At 36.3% G+C, this 22,067-nt stretch overlaps 1 long non-coding RNA gene across 6 annotated transcripts in view; it reads right to left on the bottom strand.

The window, feature by feature from the left end:
* Positions 1 to 22,067, bottom strand: part of LOC113949669 — a 54,724-nt gene that overhangs the window by 5,997 nt on the left and 26,660 nt on the right. For 3 of the 6 annotated variants that reach the window (XR_003528522.1, XR_003528513.1, XR_003528516.1), the window contains exons 1-4: positions 4,186 to 4,385; positions 3,368 to 3,526; positions 1,624 to 1,823; positions 134 to 220 (exon numbers count right to left, since the gene is read on the bottom strand). This is a non-coding gene — a long non-coding RNA (uncharacterized LOC113949669). Of the gene's footprint in view, positions 1 to 133; positions 221 to 1,623; positions 1,824 to 3,367; positions 3,527 to 4,185; positions 4,386 to 15,143; positions 15,235 to 21,980; positions 22,064 to 22,067 lie in introns of those variants that run through there. The other 3 variants (XR_003528518.1, XR_003528515.1, XR_003528523.1) reach the window with 3 other exon arrangements.

The following is a 22,067-nucleotide window of genomic DNA, read 5'->3' as shown; positions in this document are numbered from 1 at the left end:
AGGTATCATTTTCTTAGACTAAAGTATGCCGGAGATTTAAGGGTGTGCAGTACTTTTACTAGTTCCCTAGATAACATGAATTATGCTTTCTTTAAAGTTTTTATACCAAACTATTAAGACAAAAGCTACTTACACAGCATGGACCCAAGCACTCCACTTCATTACAATAAGCCTTCTAGTCAGTTCACGACAAACAACTTCTGCAAACTAACAGGGCTATCTGTAAGCACAAAAAAAAAGGTTTGGCAGGCCACATGGGGAAAAGATCAGTGAGTTTTTCTTTTCTCCCTTCCTATTTTTGCTCCTGCAATAATAAAGCAGAATAATATCTGTTAGAATTCTGAGTGCATGGCCACAACCTTGCCAATTAAAGTGAGATTGCCAGTGTAAACTTATAGGTAGCTGTAGCAACACTGTTTTTATATAGCTATCCAGGTAGGAATGCTAACTTTAGGAACTGTATCAAAGAGCCATTTCCAGTGTATTTTATACAGGTGCAGCTATATTTACAGTTACACTACCCCCCCCCCCCAGCTTACTATCTGTTTGATATTTAAATCAGACAGCTAAAATAGGCTAACTAGATTGAATTAAGGTCCAACTTACCCAGTATCATGGCAAATTAAAACTTGAGTGCAAAGTCAAAATAAACCTAACTGTAAATGCTGTGACAGCTGGTGTCCCCCTGACGAAACTGTGCTAGGCACAAGTCAAGAGAAGAAAAGGTAAAGACAAAATCTCCACCACATATAGATAATTTGGAAAGTAATGACAGATGTGAGCAAAAGTGCTAGCCAGTAGTAAGAGATTTATTTCAACTGTCATGGGAAAAGAATATGAAAAATGTCCCCCAGCAAGAGAAAATACTGCTTTGTACTTGTAGATTTACCTTAAAAGATTGAAAGAAAATTATTTAAATGAGACAGCTGCAACATTCAATACCTTTGGAAGTACATTTCTCATTTGTACATTCAAGCCAAATTCTTCATTTGTAAACTGTGTGTTTAACTAGATGCTGTTCTTTCAATTGCCTATTTGTTTTCAGCTTCTAGCTTAAGCATGGAGAGCGTTTTTCTGTTGCATGAGTAAATCCCTCTAAAATTAAACTGTACACACCATGAAATGAAGACTTGGCAGAACTATTATGGTATTTTCTACAGTAAGTACATTAGTAAGAAAACTTGCAGGTAATTCCACCCACCCATACAAAATGTGAAAAAAACCTTACATGAATTACAGGATTCTAGGTTGGGGTTTTTTTAATGATTTTGAGGGGTGGGGTTTGTTTGGTTTTTTTTAAACTTTACTACAAAATGCCCCCAAACAAACGAACCAACCAAGGAAAAATCCAACACAACACGACTATATATTTTCTACCCTGCTATTAAAATATACTTTATCTGTAAGGAGAATAAGAAAATTTTCACATAAAATTGAAGGCCGTGTATGTGAGAAAAGGGGATGAGGAACACAAAAAGGATGAAAAGAAGTCTAAGATAAGAAGTATACTGACAGCTAAGCCAGAAATCTACTGAAATTCAGGAGCATCTGCACAAAGCTGTGTACCTCTATGTTTTGGTCATAAAGCTAATATAGTCATGTTATTGAGAGTGCTTCTCCTACCTCCATCCTTGTGTCTTAAGAAGACCTTGATGAAAGCTGGGAATCATGTATGCAGGCTGCTCTGTTAGATTCTCCCCAACCCCTGAAAGCAAGAGCTCTGCTAAAGAAGGATTTTGAAGATGCACAACCAAAATTCCATAGGAGCAGGCTCTCCACACATACGCAGAAGTCAGGAATGCTGTTCGAAAAAACAACTGAAACTGTTAAAAAAAAAAAAAAAGAAAAAAAGAGGACCAAAAAAAAGTGTGTGCTCATGTTTGTGCTTTTTTTAACAATTGGAGTGCTCCCAAGGAAGGAGCTTTTCCTTGATTTCAGTGTTTCTTATTTGATTTATCAAACACCAAGCCCAACATAAAATACAATTTTCAGGTTTTGTTGTTTATAGTTAAGAGCTTACGACAACACCAAGCCAAACTCAATCTCTTTCTGACACTATGAAAACCAGCTACAAGTGAATTTCTGGCTACTGTAACTACTAATAAGCTCTTCAAACAATACTATAACTACCAATAAACTTCTTAAATCTCTGTGTAACATACTGTATCCAAAAAGCTACCACTAGGCCTGCAATCTGACAGACAGGTCAGTTATTTGGAGTAAAACATATAAAGGCCTTTGTATTAAATACTTTATGTTGTCTCAAATGCTCAAGAACATGATATAAGACTAAAAATTTACCTCATGCCTTTTGCTTATACAATAAAAACACTTTCCAGATACTTCTTGGCCAAAACATTTTCCTCACTGATAGTGTTAAACATCATTTGCACACAACCATATTCCACTGCTTTTGTTACTTACTCATTAATGCAAAGCAACACAGATCCACTATGAAAGCAAAGCTATTGCTTCACTGTTTGTTGTGACCCTTTCCCAACCTTATTTCAGTTCAAAATTAGAAATCTGAACATGAAAGACTCCTGGTGTTCCACAGTCTAAAGCATTATATTATTTGTCCAGCAGTGCTACTCTGCTCCACAACACTGACAATAGAAATTACATTTCCGTATCTCAGTTTTCCCAGTTTAGCTAAGTTTAAACTAGAAATGAGACAGGGTTTACACTGAGATGGCACAGCATGAAGTAGAGCATCTCTGACAAGTGTGTCCTGCTCTATGCATTCCATGCAGAGAGTATGTTACTCATGTTAGACAGCACATTTTGCAGTGTAGCTTTTTGGACAACTGCTGGTGAATTTGCCAAGCTTTCCTCTCACAGTTCAGTGAGACTAATACACCACTCAATATGAATAAACACACAGACAGTGTGACTCTTGCTGGAAATGCTTTTGATTTTTTATTAAATTAATCTGGGCAAAAACCAGAAATCTCACTCTTCATTATCAAGAAATCTGAACATTTCCATTCTCAAACTTTAAGACTGTAAGAGCTGAAAGTGTATGTAGCTGTATCTTTCTAATACACTGTTTACAACCCTCCCTCCCAGTTTAAATAATAGTTTCATTTTATTTTTGTCATATGCTTACTCAACACTGCAATATTTATACTGCAAACACAGTAGAATTTACAACTCTTGCTCATTCTTAAAAGTTAGATTTAAAACCATATCCTTTTACTCCTGCCTTCTTGTTGTTTTGTTAAGGAACCATCTTTTCTCCCTAATTTGTAGTGTTAGCAGCCTTCAACGTAATATGCATGTATTTTTTAAAAGGAGAAAAAAGATTCAATGGAAATATTTCAAAACATTACTTTAAAGATATCAGTGTACTTTTGGCTACTATTACCTTATTATTTGCTTCAGGCATATTCAGTTAATTCACTCAACTCAATTGAGGTTACTTTGTGGTCAGATGAAGAAGAATTAAGAGAATAAACTATACACCTTGACTGCTCCTCTCCTGAAGTAACAGTGAAATTTTGCATTCATGTTTAAGACTGCAGTTCTAAAAAAAAGATACAAATTCTTTGCTAGGGTTGCATGTGGGGTTTTTTTGGTTGCTGTTTGCTTGTTTTTGTTTTTGTTTTTTAATTAAGTGACAGTAATCCAGCAATAAATTTGCCTCACTTAATTTCAAAAAGCAACAGTCATTCAGGACCAAGCTTATACACTCTCTATACCTTCTACCAAGTAGTTGCATATTTCTAAGACTATTACAAAGTTGTATTTAAAAAATCACAGTTAATGCTTTAGATAATCTTCTGAACACAAAGATACATATTTGAACAAAGATAGCTAGCACTGATCTAGAGTTTTGCTAGTACAAACTAAGGAAAAAAAAAAAAGATTGTCTGTTAACTATTTCCTGATTATGTCAACAATATCCCCCATACAACCATGGCAAAAGCCTAGGAGAACTACATTGTTTGCAATGTAAAGTACTAATAATGAAAGTGAAGCAGATGACTGCTGATTACTGAAATTTACTGCTACTAAATTTGGAGAATCTATATCATGTGTCCAGCCATCTCTCCAAGGATCATGAACAAACAGATTTAGACTATCTGGAGAACTACTGCATAAGATAAACATGAAATAACAAAGCCAGCTAAAAATAAAAACCAGGAAGCAAAACCATTGAGAAATTCAGAAGTATAAAAATACCTGGAAACTTAGAAGTGCAGTTAAGGACTCTCAGCATCAAGTTCTGTTTTACATCCTTTTTACTTAATCTAAGACTCCAACTACTGCTTCTACTAGGTTGATTTGCATTTGTTCGTATGAAGTGCACTCCCCCCCCCCCCCACTGCAGTCATGAAGACAAACCAAACCAAAGACAGTTGCTTGGTTCTGCAATATTGATGCTTCTATTGGAGTGATGAAGAGCAAAGAGAATGCAGTGAAAGGCAAGAAAATAAAGGTAGTCAGTTCTGACTTTACCAAGCACAGTATGTCAATTTTTATAGCTGGCTAGCTAAAAAAGAAAGCAGAATTATGGGAAGCTGATATAGCACACAAAACCTACTAATGTATATTTTGGTATATTATAAGTATATTTTAGAATAAACTCTAGCTTAAAAATAAAATTGTATAAGACTAACCCCTCCCACCTCTTTTACTGGTTTCTAAAAAGCGCTTTGTCAGATGCTGATGCATTAACTAGATTGCTCCATGAAATACTTTAAAGGGAACTTGTAAAGTGTATCAATCTCCAAGTTCTAACAGAGTTTGTAAAAGCTACATTTCATAAAAGCTTTCCAGATCCCTCTTGACTGCACTGGTATAGCTAGCACACAACTTTTAAAAATCTGTCTTCCCTGCACCTTTGGCAAGCACACAGGAAGAAAACTGTGTGAACACTTTCAATCTGTACCAGCATTCTTTCTGCTTGAAAGGACACATACAAAATTAAGAAAAACGAAGAAGCTATTTTCTAAGTTCTACAAAGTAAGTTTTATATTCCATTACACTAGTAATTAAAATGTTACTTAGCCCTCAATTTTATCACAAAATACATTAAAACTACATATAGTGGATCTACCAAAAAGAAAGCCAGATCACTCTTAAAATCTTCAGCTTCTGTATTAGCATTTAAAAAAAAATTTCTAACACCTCTTCAGATGAAAAAAAAAATAAAAAAACAAAACCAAGATACATTTTTCCATGATCTCCAATAAACATATCCTTAGATTATTATCTTCAGCAAAGGTATCCTATTATAGTTCAAATTTACAAAACCTGAAGTATATAGGATCATTGTTCGTAAAAGAGAAAATGTAACAATCCTTCTCCGAACAACAACAACTGTACAATACAAACCAGCTAAAAATATGAAGTTATTAAGAGAGGGAAACAGTTTCTCCTCTTAAACACATTAGATTCTTTAAAAAATATATTAAAATTATATCAGCTATTAGTTTTCTATTAATTTCAATTTTTTTTTTTTTTTAAATTAGTTTTATTAAATTCTCAGATGATTTAGCCCAGGAAGCAGTCACAGGCCTAGTGTAAAATTCTGTGCTCTCCTAAGCTGTCACTGTCTTTTATGAAAGATGGCCATGCAGGTATTGCTGTTTAAATCTTCTAACTCCGTAATATACAGCAAAGCATTTCTTGTCCTCAACAGAATATTCAAGTAGATTTTGCAGGAACCCTGCTGGTCTGTGCACAGGATCAATTTCCAAGGTATTTCTGGGACAGTGGAAAATACAGTGTTAACCAGACTGCCTACCTAATTGCTATCTTATCTGAAACTGGTAAATAGGAATAAATCATAGGACAGTAGTAGTGCAATATATTTTTTAAAAAATTGGCCTTGTACGTAAATAATAATTATTTATACTATGCCAAACCAAAAATCTTAAATTTAGATTTTGTTACATCTCAGTATTGTATGGGACTATAGTACTTAAAGATAAAAACCAGGCCCACAGCTCAGAATGAAACCCCACTTGTAAAGGGCTAAATTTGCTGCATGTCCGCTTTCAATGATTTAGGGTCAGAGTGACAATGCTATAAAATAAGGGTCAAAGCACAAAAAGACCAAGGCCACAGAACAAAGAGCTTTTCGTGTCCTGAAAGAAGTTGCTTTTTTGTAAGCCTGCCTTCTGGCTCAGACAGTAAATTTGTCTTTTTCTTAACATCATCCCTACATGACTTCTATAAAATGCCAGACAACAGTATGACTTATGAAAGGTGAGGCTGACTTGTTAGAAGAAATCAATTTAACTGTTAAGGGAATTCCCTAGTTCACGGCAGAGGAACCTCCCAGTAACTGCTATAACTTTTCCAGTTGTTAGCTGTATTTCTACAACTTCATTATTTAATTAATCACTTCAGCAGAAGTTCCAAGTGTCCTTAACACCTTTGGGGTGCAGATTCAGTCATATTATCTACTTAGATTATTGTTTATTAAATGGTAGCTGAGGAAATATGCAGGAGCAGCAATCTTTTCCCCACCTGCCCATGAAATATTAATAGAATAATACTAATATTAACAGATACCATCTAACACACATATCTGTATACTCCCTTTCAGAAACATTTGGTTTGGTTTCCTATTTCCCATCAATGGGAATCACTACTCACAGAACTGAGCTAATACAAAATAAAATGGTGCTTTCTGAGGCTGACACAGGTCGATAAGCAGTGAATTTAATTTTTCCAGCTAGAAAATGAGCTTCACTTAGTATATGCTTTTTCAAAACAACAACAGTTTTTCCAAATGAAAGGAACTTTATCCATTGAAAAAAAAAAAAGACAAAAAGGATAAGGATGCCGGGTGCCTCTTACAGCTTTATGTTAAGTTAGATTTTCAATATTTCACTAACAATCTTTAAGTAACACCATGCTGAATTAACTAGAAGTTAATATATTAAGAAAAAATATTTATAATCCAATACCTAAAATACACCAATAGTTACAAAGAAAAAAAAAAAGTTGTATTCTTAGCCCTATCAAACTGTCTAATAAATACCCAACAACCAAAAAGACAACATTAATCTCTGAAAACTAGCATCTGACTTTTTTTTTAATAAAAGGCTACTTGACAGTACACTCTTTGAGCAAGTATCAGTATTGCAAAAAATACCTCTCCATCATAACCCAAACCCATATGAAAGAATAATTGGAATTATCACTAAGTTCTGCATTATCTTTTTTAGCAGGCCTAAAGCAAAACATTTTGAAAACTCAGACTTCAAATAATTATTTTCCCCTTCAAAACAGATGGTTTCTGCCTTCAAAGTTACTATTTTTATTTTTTTTCAGTCCTACTAACTTACTTAAAAGCTCGAATTGGAGATTCAGATATGTGGAATTAAGTTAAAAAAATATAAAATAAACCCCTTACCTATTGGCTGTGGAGATCTAAAACAGCTGAGTTTCAGTGCCAACAAAACAGAAGTTTTATGAAACAGATTCCTTTGCTTTTAATCTGCATTGTTATAATATCTGATTCCTATATTAATTCTTAAATGTAGCATTTAAGAAAATTATCTGTGCTTTTTTCTTTCTAAAAATTTAATACAATTGAAAAATATTTTAATATAGGAAAAGCTTAGTGTAACATATCAAAGGCCTACTCCAATCATTCTACACTTTCTGAAGGAAAGGATTACTCCTCATCTCTCAAGAAGCACTGGTGCGAGTATACTGATTCTCCTTGTGGTGAATAGCAGCCCACAAGTTAAGGAACTGATGCAAACTGGCAGATTTCCCCTTCTAATTCTGAGTCATATGCGTCATCTTTTTGTCAAAAGCTGGGAAGAAAAAGAATCTCTCTTCCAGCCTGCCACATGAAACCACCTGCTTAACACAGAACAGACCAATATTGCAATATTGCTCTGCACATTGCTGGTACTTACACATTTGTTCTTGCTTTGTTAAAATAAACAAAACTCTGAAGACAGCTTTAATGTTAAAGACAGAACTTATTTCTTTGATTTAGGGCCAAAAATCAAGCTGGTAAAAGGAAAAAAAAAAAGATAAGTCATGTTGGCATGAAAATGCTAATTCTTAAATTGGTAGTGTCTTATCTGCAAAAGACTAAGGATTCAGCTCCTTAAAAGCTTACATGTATGCTTGGTTTAACCACCTAGATTCAGATGGATTTGGTAGAAATTCTCAAAACTAGGAGTTCATGTGTGTGATTGAGACCTCTTTATCACCATGCATGATTGCCAACTAATCCCTCAAACCCATTTCCCCAACAAAACCAAGTCTCCCCGAAACCCCAGAGAACCTAACAACTTCTGTGGGTTAAATTTCACGTGCTCCATTTTCTTTTCTGTTGTGTATTTTGCAAATTAAGAACCAACAAAGCTATTTTCTCCTTTGACAGATCGATCAAGGTCAGTCATTGTTGGACTATATATGCTGTGTGATGACACAATCTGTCTTTCAAAAGCTCCACCACCAATTAAGGTTGGGCACATCACTGCCAGCAGATTACATATTTTCAATTTGCACCGGAGCTGCTGAGCAGACCTGCAGAAAATAGGTGTAAACATTTACTGAAACAACGCATTGTAGTATTTCTATTGATCTGTGGCACTGCCAGAGAGATTTTAAGTAAGTATTCTTTATAAAAAAACATTTATAGTAAGTTGTGTAAAAGAATGCAAAGATAATACAACATGACAAAAGAATGTAAAGATAATACAACGTGACAAACTGATAGAGTGTAGGAACAAACAGGCTATTTTAATTACAGATTTTTTATATATAAGTACACATAAAATATATAATAATATATTATATGCATTCACATAAAATAAGGTAGAGGGACAGGTATAAACTCACACTTATAAAATGTTTTGTTTTGAAATTTGTACTGTGCCACAAGCATTTATATGGCTGGGTGCATACATTTCAATATAATGAGAAAATTTGCATTGCTGAAATAAGAATACTGGAGTCCTTTTCAAGAACCATAACATCATCGTTTGCATTACAGGTTATTATTTACAAGTACTCAAGATGTTCTGTAAATCTATAATGAACATTGCAACTGTGAAAACTGTAATTTATTATGTAATGCACTGTTATATAAATTGTTTAAATTGTGCACAATACACACAGATGATCCCTCCTACTTGGTTAAATATTAAATACAACACCTGATTACTCATCTTCAACTGAATTTTTTTTGTTACATTCAATATAATATATTTTCTTTGATAAAATTACAGACACAAAGTACCAATCTGACCCCTTATCCTGGTTGTCAGGTGGTTTGTTTTTTCTTATTTATATGGAATTAATTATTCATACTGTCTTATTAACTTGAATAACTTTACAGTATTTTGAAAGAAAATATTTTACTCACCATGTACTCCATTTTCCTTAGCACTTAACGAAAGACATTTAAATTTCTGTGCAATGTTATGTTACCCCACAAATCCTAGTATTTTTCAAAGAGTTTGCTGTAGCACATGACAGCAAATTAAAATTGAACACAACCCACCACTGAATAAGTTGTGCCTTTTTGACACTGGCAAGAGTGAGTGGGGTAAGACTCTCTTGGAAGGTGTTTCTTAACTTGTAATTCAGCAAAGCATAAGAACTGGCTTAACTTCCTCCTCATTCAGAGGAGCACTCCAAGATATGAAAAGTGAGTTAAATAAACGATTTAGGAGAGTAATCACAAAGACCATCTTTTGCCTGGGGAGACCCTGGAAAAGTCTCCATAGCCTCCCTCTTTTTCAGCTCAGGGCCACAGGCACCCAAACCTGTTCTGGAGTACACTGCTGCTTTGAATTGCCCTCTAGTGTTAGCCTTCATTAATTCCTACCTCAATGACAAATTCTGTTCAGGTTTTTAATTCTGGAAAATGAGTCAGCAACGTAAGTTATATTCACATTAAAAAAATAATAAAAAAACCCCTGAACAGCATTTCAAACTCATTTTCAGATCAGAAGACTGTGAGGTTGACAAATTAAGTATTGCACATCAAAATACAAGAAGTTTGTATACCTAAATGGCAAAAAAAATAATCAAGGACAATAAATTTAAGAGATAACTTATGAACATTCTTGTATTTTATATTTGTTAGTTTCTTATGCAGTTTCACAAAAATATCAATTTCTGAAGCAAACAGTCAATATTCACAGCCAAATTCACCATAATTATGATGATATAGCTGGGATCAAAGCCTTAGTGAAAACAGAAGAGTTGCTGCTGTCAGAATAGAACACAGTCTAGCAGTACTAATACCCTGGAAGGAATTATTTTCTCACTCCTAATTCAAGAGTCTCCTAGTTATACCCCAAACCTAGATGCAAATGAAGATCTAGATTTTAAACCTGGTAATTCTAGAAAGAAAGGCAAACATTTTCCTGAGAGTTTATTTCAAACCATATTTTATCTACTCTTGACACGATTAGAGAGGCCATGAATTTGGGACCTAAAGAAGTATAGTGAACATAGTGAATAAAACTTTCATATCATATAGGCTACAGATTTCCACACACATTGAATTAAAGGTGTGACCCTTTGTTTAAAAAAATAGTCTGGTCATACAGAACTAAAATCCCTAACTCATACTGACTGACTGAGAGATAAAAAATTATTTTTGGATTTTAGGTGATAACACAGATGAAGAAAAGTACAGATTTGACTGCTGGTCTTATAACTCCTGTGCTTGGCATTAAAAGTATCATTATCCTCTCTCCTGAGAGCCTGGAAAAAAACCTTTTGGTTTTAGGGACAGGCTAATCAGTACATAACATTCTTTCGATCAGGAGTTCTTTCTGCCTGTGCAAAATGCTGACATAAGTGTTACAGTATCAAAAGAGAACTCTGTCTACAACAAACTTTCTTGTAAGAGCCATTGGAACCTTTCACAACAGATGGAGCATCTTCCTTGTCTAATTCTTGAACTTGACTAAAATATGGACTAGCTTGCAACAAGAGAAAGTAAAGTGTTTTCAGAATTACTAATGCGATAGCATGCTTAAGACCACAGTATCTACCCATTCTACTGACAGAAAATTTTGCTCCAAAAGAACACAGAAATTATAAAGCAAATTTTTTCGTTTATCAGATCCACTGGAAGTCCTGTCTAAATCTAAAAATGACTTAGATGATGCTATACCTATGTTGAAGTAGAAAATTATCAGCTAAAGTTGGGAAGATCATAATCATGTCCATAATCATAATACTTTCAAAATGTTTATGTTAACTTTCATATGAATACTTAAATTCATTTCTTTCAGTGGGAAGAAAGGGAACTTTAAAAAACATTTCTTTATATTGCTCTTCATATCAACTAGGAAGTGGACACATAAAAATCAAGAAAATCTTTGACCTGAAGGCTTAAAAAACCCCCAAACCTCAATAAAACCCTCATAACAAAAAAACCCCATAGGACATTCACAGGAAATAAAAAGCAAGCTCTTGAAATTTAGTGGGTTAAAGGAAAGGTGTAAATACTGTAGAGGTATTTGCATATTACTAAGATTTTTAAGTACTACACAAATTAAGAAGCAAATATTGCTGATTTCTTGCTTTGAGTAGATTATCTTGCTAGTATCGTTTGAGAAAAAGCACTTATTTTCTCATAATACTGCTGTAAAAATTTAGAATAATAACAAAACAACTTGTTTTCAGAAAGAAAAAAAAATCCTGCCCCCCAAAAAATCAGAAAAAAAATTACCATGAATATCCCTTTGTTTGAAATAAATTCAAAATTAACAAAGCTAGAAACAGTGGTTTATTTAAACACACTACTCAATAAGCAGTAGCATCTTCATACATGCCCTTTTTCATGTTAGGGTGCAAACAGCACTCTAAACCAAGGTGGATTAAGAAGCCATCAATACAGTAGTTGAACATTTAAGAACTTTGATTACATTTCTCATTCCCCCACCCAAAGCTTAAATGTACAGGTCTACATAAATTTCTACTTAGATTTTTGTTGAAATTAAACAAAAAAAATAAATAAAAAAAGGGGGTGGGGGGTAATAACTTGCTTAATTAAATGTTTGCACTTGAGAAAAATAAGCACTTAAATATTCTAGTTAGCATATTTTATCTATTTTCCCTAAAGAATTTGCATATATTTTGCTTTTCTTTTCCTACTGCCTTGCAAGCCCATTTTATCAAGAGACAAGGAAAAATGATGTGTAAGTATGCCAGTCTTAAATTCTTTCTATATACATGTTTCATTAAATGCCTGATGCAATAATAAAAGTTAATGTCTATTTAAATCTAACAGTACACAAAACTCCATTTTAAAATAATGTTAGGGCTGGATTTAGTTTAAACTAACAAAATCCAGAGAATTCAGTTGCTTCAGATATCAAAACTTAAAACAGTCATGCCTAAGATATCACAGGGTTTCAAACAATGGTTGATTTTGCATCTGTTGTAATAACTAGGCATGGGCTGCATTTATAGCTACATATCTCTTCCAGAAATATTATTTAAGTTGCCTTTGAAAAGCAAGAGAAGTCATTAAGGAAAGCAGAAATGAGTTGTCAAAGTAATCTGCAGTTCCTTTTGGATGAGCAATAAGCATGCATTGTCACCTTTCAAACTATGATTCAGTCAACAAGGTTTGTAGAGCCTCAAGTGTTATACCTACAGCAGGAACAGTAAAAGTGGCCACACAAAGTTCCACGTCTGAAGAACTTCAACAAAGAAGGCTGTACATTTCTATCTTTTCAACTTCATTCCAATTAGATATTGCAAAACAATTTACAGAGTCAAGCACACAATTTGCAACAGCCACATCAGCAATTTTTAAGGGGCAAGCACTGCAGCCCTTATTTCAGGCTGCAACAAAATCAATGGCAGTTTTGTTAAACAAGAACTATAATAGCAGAGGGTAAGAGTAGAAAAATGAAAGAAAACACACTCCATCATCTTTCTTGAAAGTTTCACCTACTCTTTGGGTCAAAAACAGTCATGCTGACTACCAATTACAAAACAGCTCTAGAAAAAAAAAAAAAAATTAACATGGGCCAAATTTCAGCACAGAAGTGTTCTAGAGCAAATCAACACTTAAAAAGTGGATTCTAATGATAACTGACAACTGCAACAGTCTTACAAGATATTTGACCTCATAAATGAGTAAGACTCAATTACTGTATTACTGAAAAACTCTTTGCACCTTATAAAATCATTTAGACTTGTCTAAAGTTCAAAATACTTTAATATATATTAAATTTATTAAAGGAAATAAAGTGTGCATCTAATGAGAATATGATTCTGCAAATCCTTATTCATGGTAGAGAGTTATTAGGACTACTTGTGTATTTTAAAGTTTGAAGGATTAGGCCCTAAATTTAAAATCCCTTTGATTTACAGTTGTGAACCAGAAACCACCTTTTTTTGCTGAATAAGAATCTATAAGAAATACTCTGAACTTGTGTCAGACCAAGGAACACTCCATCAAACTTTCACCTTTTAAATATCTCACAAGGGAGCCTTAGATACCTTTGCCTTGCAATATAATCCTGATTTTCATTAACAAGAATGTAACTGCTTTTGTACAGAAAAAAAAAAAAAAGAATTTTTACAGAAAAACTGCTAAGTAAAATCCTTATTTTTCTAAGAGAACCAGGAGAAAAACAGAGGGGAAAGAAAAAAAAAAAAAAAGAAAAATCCCAGCAGAAATGCAGTACATTCAGAGCAGTTTCTGGACAGACCGAAATATTTATTTTATTTGGGAGCACATTAGGCATGTTACCCAAACACCAGCACTAATAAAAGTACTTTCACTGTGTTTAAACACATAAAGAAAGGATTAAAAAACAAAGAATTACCTACTCACTAATTACAAACTTCAAAGCTTATATATAATCTTGTTTCACTTCCCATACTCAACTGATAATTTTCTGTAGGTGGTCTTAATTACCCTAAAATTATGGTATTTTACAAAAAATATATTCAGAATATGTCTGCCTTCAATACTCCTATAACAGGAGGTGTATTACTGGTAAATGCCAGCAATTCTTCAGTTCTACTAGCCCTTAGCTACAACACTGAGGAAATATGAAATTTACACCTCACTGGATTTGCTTGGTAGAAATCAGCAGTTACTGGGATAATCTGAAATTTTGGTTTTTTTTAAAACTTTTCCTATTTTATGGTACAATTACTTCCTACAAAAAAATGTGCTCTTGAAGACAGACAGAACTGATTAAGGATAAAAACTGAATTCCAGCTGAAAGTTTGAATTGCTAAAGTCACAACACGTTCATAGAGTTTGTTGTACTAGAACATATTCTGCTGAAGATACACTCTTACAGTTTTTACTACTCCATTGAGTATTTAAACAAATTTACTCAATCCAAGACCAGTTACTATTTTAATTTCAGTTGTCTATGTAAATGGTGAGTTAAGACTATTCATATATGAGCAGATAGGTTATGATTACTCTGACTGGATTTCTCAGTTTCAGCCAAATCAGTACTTTCAGTGCAAAGCAGGACTTGTAATATGAGTGTAGCATAGTCCGTATTAATTACTCTGACATGTTCACTATATAATATCTGTTTACCGACAAATAGATCAAACAAATGAAATTTCTGACTATTCTGGTACAGGTGGAGGCCTCTGAAGACCACTTTTCTTTCTCTTTTCTGCTTCTTTGTTTGTCAGGTAGCTAGCTTATTAATGTCTCTTTAAAAACAAATTTTACCCACTACATGGAAATGCACTCAACTACCTCTCTACTCTATTCTATTCTTTAACACATCCTCCCAAAAAAAAAAAAAAAAAGTTATTGAAAAATAATTTTTTAATTTCATTCATACTTTGTTTTTGGATTAGCAACATTTCAGTTGGAGTAATTCCCAAGGCATGAATAGGAGAACAATACTATATGGAGAATTTATATAACTCAAATGGATCAAGGCTGTTGCAAACTCAGCTTTTTAGACATACTTTTGGCCACTTCATTTCCTTCTGAGCACAGCTTGTGTAAATACTTTTACTTAGTCTTTTATAATTTTACAGGAGAAGTGTAAAGAAGAATTATTTTAACAAATAATAAATTTGTGAATAAACCCAGTATAATTGGCCTATTTTGAATAATCTGAATGAGTTATACTTGTGTATACATTTTTTAAAATAAAGAACATATGAAATAAGAGAAATGTTAATACAATATATACCAAGCTCATGCTCCATCAACCTTCCAGAGAGTTTTTCAATCACAGGAGTAAGTCGTTCTCCAAAATCAGCTCTCTATTGAAAGGTCAAAACCTGCAATAAAAATGTCATGTATTATAACATATTTCCAACACCCAGAGTTTCATGGTTGATCCCCAAACATAGACGTAGGTCATCAGCTTGACCCTCGCATTGTCTATGTTACAGGAAATCCTAATTTTAAAAATACTTTTTTTTTTAAACCAAACTGACTTGATTAGGAACACCTGTGATATGCCTCTTTATTATCAGAAGCCTCCTGAAACAAATCAGATTAGCATGTTTCTGCTTTCATTCTTCCTGCAGCATTTTAAGATGAAAGTAAGATGAAAAAGGAAAAAAAAAAAAGAGGGGGGAGTAAGGGGCGTTGTTCTCCCTTCCTATCCACTACTAATCTCTCCCTCCACCCTCAAACAAGCAAATAAGTTTTTAAGTAAGTAAACTACTTAATGGATGTGTGATTATTACTGTTACATTTCCTAAAATATGCTATTGACTGTTAAGTATTTAAATTCTTGTGTTTCTCTTTAAGGAGTTCTAATTTTTTTTTGCTCTTCAAGCTACTAGCATTATTGCCTTTATGACAATGTAGCCTACAAATATTAGCTACTTTAAAACATATACTGGAAGAATTACTGTCATATAATACACTCTGAGAGACTAAAAAAAAAAAAAAGTAGCCATGATCAGGTAAGAACAAAGCATAAGTTGAGAGAGGTAGTAACTATAGTCAAATAACTGGAGGAAACATTGCATTCACACAGCCAAAATCTTAAATGTATTTTGACTTTATTTGGACTTTTTTACTGTAGGTACTATGACAAGACACATCCTAGGCCTAATAAATGAGTAGCTGATGCCTAGATCAAGTCACCTGCTTACAAATATTTCCATAAATCTGTTCTTTATTCTTTAAGAGTATTTCAGAAACTACTACCCCCCCTCCCAGCTATGGAACTATAATAAGCACCCTGCTTTAACAAGACAAAAGAGTTTGTCTGTATTTTCATGTATTCCACACATTATCTATTTTACCTTTAAAAAAAAAGTTTCTGTTCTTAAACCAAAACCACAAAAGTTGTGGTCTCCCCTGCGCTTATACTGAGATATAACATACTTGAAGATAATATTGAAACTGGACTTACAAAAGGTATTAAAAATGAAAATACAAGCCTAAGCCATTTGATGTGTAATTATCTTTTCCTGAAACCCAATCTTCAAGTGAATTTCAGTTCATGCTGAATAAAATAATTAGTTGTGACCAGATTAAATGTTGAGAAGTTTATTAATAATCTATTTACTGTGGATACACTCATTGCAGTGTCTGAAAACAAACTAAATAGTCACGGGGCGGAGGGGTCCTATTTCTAACAGTGGTTTCCTTTAGACATTAATAACGATCACTGAAAGTCACTCCTATCTTTCAGTTTTGTGCAACATAACAATATCGCCTTTAGTTTTAGAACACATCTTGGGAAACCTTTAACAAAATGAAAGCTAAATGTACATAAATTACATTTTCTGCTGTTGTGTGTATGTGTGTGTGAGGTCATCCTTATACACTAGTAACTGTTCATTACCGAGATATGGAAAAGTGTTTAGAATTATATAAAGTTAAAAAGCTTAGTATTCTCTGTAAAGAGAACTTTTTTTTTTTGTTTTTAATGATATGCTAAAAATATTATTAGATGCAAATATTAAAGTAAAAAATTGCCCAACTTTAAATGTTAGCTGCACTAGAGCTCATGTCTGCTACCCTCCTCTAATATTCCTGCAAACCTTCTGGATTTCTCATACAGCACACAAAGCTAAGATCAAAACTCTTCCTCAAGTGTGGTACTATCAACTGTCCAGTGAATAGATGTATCCCAAAGTTTCTTTATTAGAAGGAGCGTTTTAAAAACTTACAAGAAAGGGTTAAAAAAAAAAAACAACACTATGGACATTGCCTTATATCCTATGGGCAGAAATTTTTATACCTAGTTTACTCTAAGAATTTCTGAAATTGTCCAGTATCCACAATGAAGATATTTTTCAATAAAGATTTCTTTTGAAACCCAACTTATCTAGCTTGTTATATATTCATACATCAGTAACCTAAAAATTCTACATAACTCCTGCCAATAATGCATAAAAAAAAAATAATTGCAAAGCAACATTTTCACTATCTAAAAAGAGGTTACTGGAAATCTATGGCTACACCTCTCCATTCTGTCTGATGTCCCCTTTCTATTTGTGAGGTATATAAATTTTTTCTATCTTTAAAATACTTTACTAGTTCTATTAAAAAATAGATGGCTGTGAGAAGAGTCACAGGGGACTATGTACGACAAAAATTTGGGCAGCCTGTCTAAAAAAAAAAAAAAAAGCTTTACTGATAATAGAAAACATCATAATTTTTTGAGATCAGGTTCCAGTGTTAAATACTAAGTGTTTAGAACTTATAATAATATGTAAGTATAAAAAAAAAACAACTGTGGAGAATACTTATTGATGTACATAAAGTTATTTTTAGTTTTAAAAACCTGATAAAAAGATTTTTCTGTTTGTACACAAAAAGCCTACAATTTCATTCCCTATTTCTTTCATAGACAATCAAAACTAGTCCAAGATGTGCTCTGCCTTTGACAGTTTGTAATGAATGTAAATTACTGGAATGACTTGCAACGGGCCCTTGGGTGTGGGTGGATGACTGCACCTACAAAACAGAATACCTGCAGCACACTCGTAGAACACAGCGATAAGCTTCTTGGTCCTCCCTTACATGTTCAGTAGTTAATTGCTTCCCAATGAAAATAATAAAACCCAGTAAGGTCCTATAAAAGAAATACTAACTGTTATGTGGCTACTTTTTCTGTAAAGCAAGGTCATGTGCTTGTACATGTGTAAAAGTGTGACAGAAAAGTGTTGATACACCTGTTAGGATGGCTTTTGACATTCAAGCTGGATGAGATGTGCACCTTCATACAGTGTTCAAAGGCAAGCTGTACAGAGCCAGGTAGTCTGTAGGCAGTTCCAGTTGTACTTCACTAAGAATTTGACTTATTAGTCATAAAAAGAATTAAGGAATTAAAGACTCCAATTTATTTTTCCTTCCACGACATTGCATTTTAGATGGAACAGTAAGATGTTCAGAATTCCAGAAGCTAAGGATAAAAAAAAACAAACAACGAACCAAACAGAAAAAGAACCCCATGATACCTTGGTATCGTATGTGTAGTCTCCCTTTAAAATGTTACTGCATTAATCTTCCTATCAAATACTAACCCAACACATTAAAAAGTCACATAGATACACAGTCACACTTTCAAATTACTGTTATTTCTGAAAATTAAAAAAAAATCTCAAGAGTTATTCCAAGTTTCAGTAGATTTATATCTATAAAATGAAAGGGTACTTCTTGGAAACTTTCAGTACAACTTAGAGGGAGGAAACAAAAAAAAAAACCAACCAAACCCCAACCAACTGAAGCTTATTTGGATGTTTTTCCTAAGAATCAAGATAGATGATTAGACTGAAAAGAAACAAAGAAAAAAAATTAATACACACACTATGCTATGTGGTGTATCAAAGCAATGTTTTAGTAAGCACAGAACTTCAACTTTCACCGATCAATATAAGTACATATGTTTAGATCTTTAAGTTCAATTGATATTTCCTCTAAATGTAACTTTTCCAGGGCCAAGTAATCCCAGTTAATGTTTGACATTTTAACTAAGGTAAAAAATGCAGGCAGCTCTACAAGGGTCTATTTAAGCTACATGATTTTTTTCCCCCAAAATATTTCAAAATAAGGAGTACATCAAATATAAGAAAGGAAAACCTACTTAACATACACTATATATTGATATTAGATTGCTTACTGCTTTCGCTTTAGCCACACCCACCTTTATGTAATTGTAAAATATGGGACTGGTGCAGCTGAGAAATTAAAAGCTTAAAAGAACAGTTGTTTCATGCAGTCAAATATGTGCTAGGCACAGATTTTAAATAAAATGAAAAATGGATAAAAATTGCATTCTATTGAACATGACTATCGAATAGTGGGAAAAAATGCATATGCACCTGTACAATACTGAATTATAGGGGTTTTTTTGTAAATTAGCTATGAGTCAGGACAGTTATTTTATTGAAAGTGAAAGTCAGTGTTTGTGAGTGCACTTCCACAGCTGAATAGTGTAAATCTCTTCAAATCCTGATATTTCAAAGTATACAGAGCTACAATGAAACAGCTCTGTGCACATTCCCATACTGACTGCTAAAAACGTTTCTGAAAACACTCTGAAAGTAATCATGCAAATCTAAAGAAATGAGTGCTAAATCTCAATAAGATCCTACTAGTATCGTAATTTCAAGGATTAAGCTGAATTTTCTATCAAGGCACAAAGGTAAGAATTGTGGAGACAAAGTAAGAAGCAATTCCCAGGAAAAAAATGACTGAAAAAGTATAAATTGTGTACTGGATTAAAAGAATCCAGGGAAACTAAGCATTCGAGGCAGAAAAACCTCCTTGAACTATTGCATTTCTGCATTACACAGAAAATACCTTGAATCACAATCTAGTTGCCATGCTGGAAACGCTAAGTTTTGCATTTCACTTTAAGACTACACGCTCTCAGCCATGTACACAGAAATCTTTTGTACAGCACTTCTGCACCCCAACTCTTCTCTACGTCCCTCCTACGTCCCTCGGTTAACTCGTTATTTTCGGTGGCCAGGGTGCAAAGCGCAAGGCGGCCGCTTCTGGCTTTGAACGCCGCGGAGGGATGCGCGGGGGGGGGTAACGGGGGGACGGAGGGGGGCAGTGGGAGGGGGGGGAAAGAGGAGCGGAGAAAGGCTGTGACCCGGTCCAACCTCCCAGCCCCGCGTCCTCGCAGCCAACCAGGGGGGGCAGCAGCCGCTCCAGCCTCCGCTGAACGGGCGCCTTAACGGGGGGCCCGATGCTGCATTAGCTGCGCATCCTGAGCGCCCGCCAGCTCGACGGCGGCAGCCCCGCCGCTCGCACGGCAGCGGGAAAAATATCCATACGCCTTCCTTCCTCAGGACAAAATAATAATTAAAAAAATTTAAAATAATAATTTAAAAAAAAAAAAAAAGGTCAGGCGGCCGAAAGTGAAGAGGGAAGTAGGAATAAAAAGTAACGCTTAGAAATTGTGGCTGTGAAGGAGCCCACTGGCCTGGCAGCGCCCGAGCTTCCTCCCTGCCCCACTGCACGGTGCTGTCCCCGCCGACGCTCCCGCCACAAAAAGATGCCTTGTGAGCCTGTGTGCGCAACTCCGAAACGCGAGCACCCACGCCAAACCCGGCCCCGAGGGGGTTAAACGACGTCGTGGAGGAAAAGGCACCGTGTCACATATTATGTGTGTATGTGTGTGTGTGTGCGCGGCGGGGGAATCGCGCAGCGCACAGGCTGCGAGAGATCTCGGCGCCTATCACAATAAGCACGATCGCGTTCATACAGCTACGAGAGACCGAGAGCTGCTGGCCACCGAGAAATGACATAGAAACAGCCACCAAAAAATAGCTAAGCCAATGACAAATAGCGACCCGGGTGACAGAGACAGAGAATTTTGTAGGCGGAGAAGAGAAGGTGAATGGCCAGCTCTGATCACAGTATTAGGTTGGGCTATCTATGGGGAGGGTATTTACTCGTTTTTGGGGTGTGTAGGAGGAAAGGAAAAACACCTAGAAATAGCTGGCACGATTTAAATGGTCTCGGATTATGTTTCCCCCCCCTCTAGTTCAGGAAGGAAACTCGCGTTCTAACGCTAAGAGGGGGGAAAATAGCCCTGTGCAATAGGCGATGAAGAGCACTTTGGTCCTTCGTTAATACCCAAAGGGACAGAGACGATAAATATGACAGCATGTGGCAGCGCGACCGTCACCCAGGTTCCTGCAAAAGGCGGCTCCGTATCGCGACACGGGAAATTAAACGCTTGAGTGGGAGGTGGAGAAAGCGCTTAAACGGAGAAGTTAATCTGCTAACATGGAGAGGAAACAAACGGAGAAAAAAAAAAACCCCGAAGGTTGTCCTCTTGTTTTTTTGGGTTGGGGGGGGGCGGGGGGGGGGGGCGGAGAGAGAAGGGACGGGGAAGAGAAAGAGCGAAGGGGCAATAATCCAGCTTACGAAAACACTGGGAGAGAGGAAGGAGGAGGCGGGGGGCGGGGGGGGCGGCGAGCGAGAAAGGGAGATGTGCATGTAAGTGGGGAAGTCATCCTGGCTGCTGCTGCTGCTGCAGAGCAGGGAAGCAGGAGCCTCCGTGTCCCGAACGCTGCCCCGAAATTTCCACGGCGGAGAGGCAGGGGGAGAAGGCGGGAGGGAAGAATCCACTGGGGAGGGGTGTTGGAAAACCGGGGTGGGGGGGGAGATGAGGGAAAGCCCGTCCTGTCATGTCCCGGGAGCGCGGGGCAGGGGGACCCTCCGAAGCTCGGGCTGTCCCGCGGCTCCCGCGTCCCCCGCCCGCCTCCCCGCCGCTGTCTCCGGGCCGGGCCGGGTGCGAGCCGGGCTCCCGGGCTCCCCGGCCGGGCGCGGTGCCGCCCCGGGGGGGTGAGCGGGGTTACCTGCCGGAGGAGACGGCCGCTCCCGCCCGCTCTTGGGGCTGAGGGAAGCAAGTGACAGATCCGCCCAGGACCTGCCGCCGCTCCGGGAGCCTCCCGCCCGCTGCCCACCGGGCTCCTGAGGTGACTTTTCCCGGCGGCGGGGCGCAGGTTGCCCCCGTTTGCCGAAGACGCGCTTCCCCCGCCCGCCCGCCCGCCCAGCTCCCTCTGCCCCAGCCGCGCCCGCTCCCTCTGGCTCTTACCGCCTGTGCCGGCGGCGGTGGTACCCGCTCCGAAGCGCGGCGGCGAGGGTGTAAGCGGGGATAGCGCAGGGTAGGGGGGGGGGGGGG

This window comes from Corapipo altera, unplaced genomic scaffold (genome assembly GCF_003945725.1).
Source record: "Corapipo altera isolate COAL_440 unplaced genomic scaffold, ASM394572v1 0, whole genome shotgun sequence".
NCBI lineage: Eukaryota > Metazoa > Chordata > Aves > Passeriformes > Pipridae > Corapipo > Corapipo altera.
This window is presented reverse-complemented; position numbering and strand designations above follow the sequence as displayed.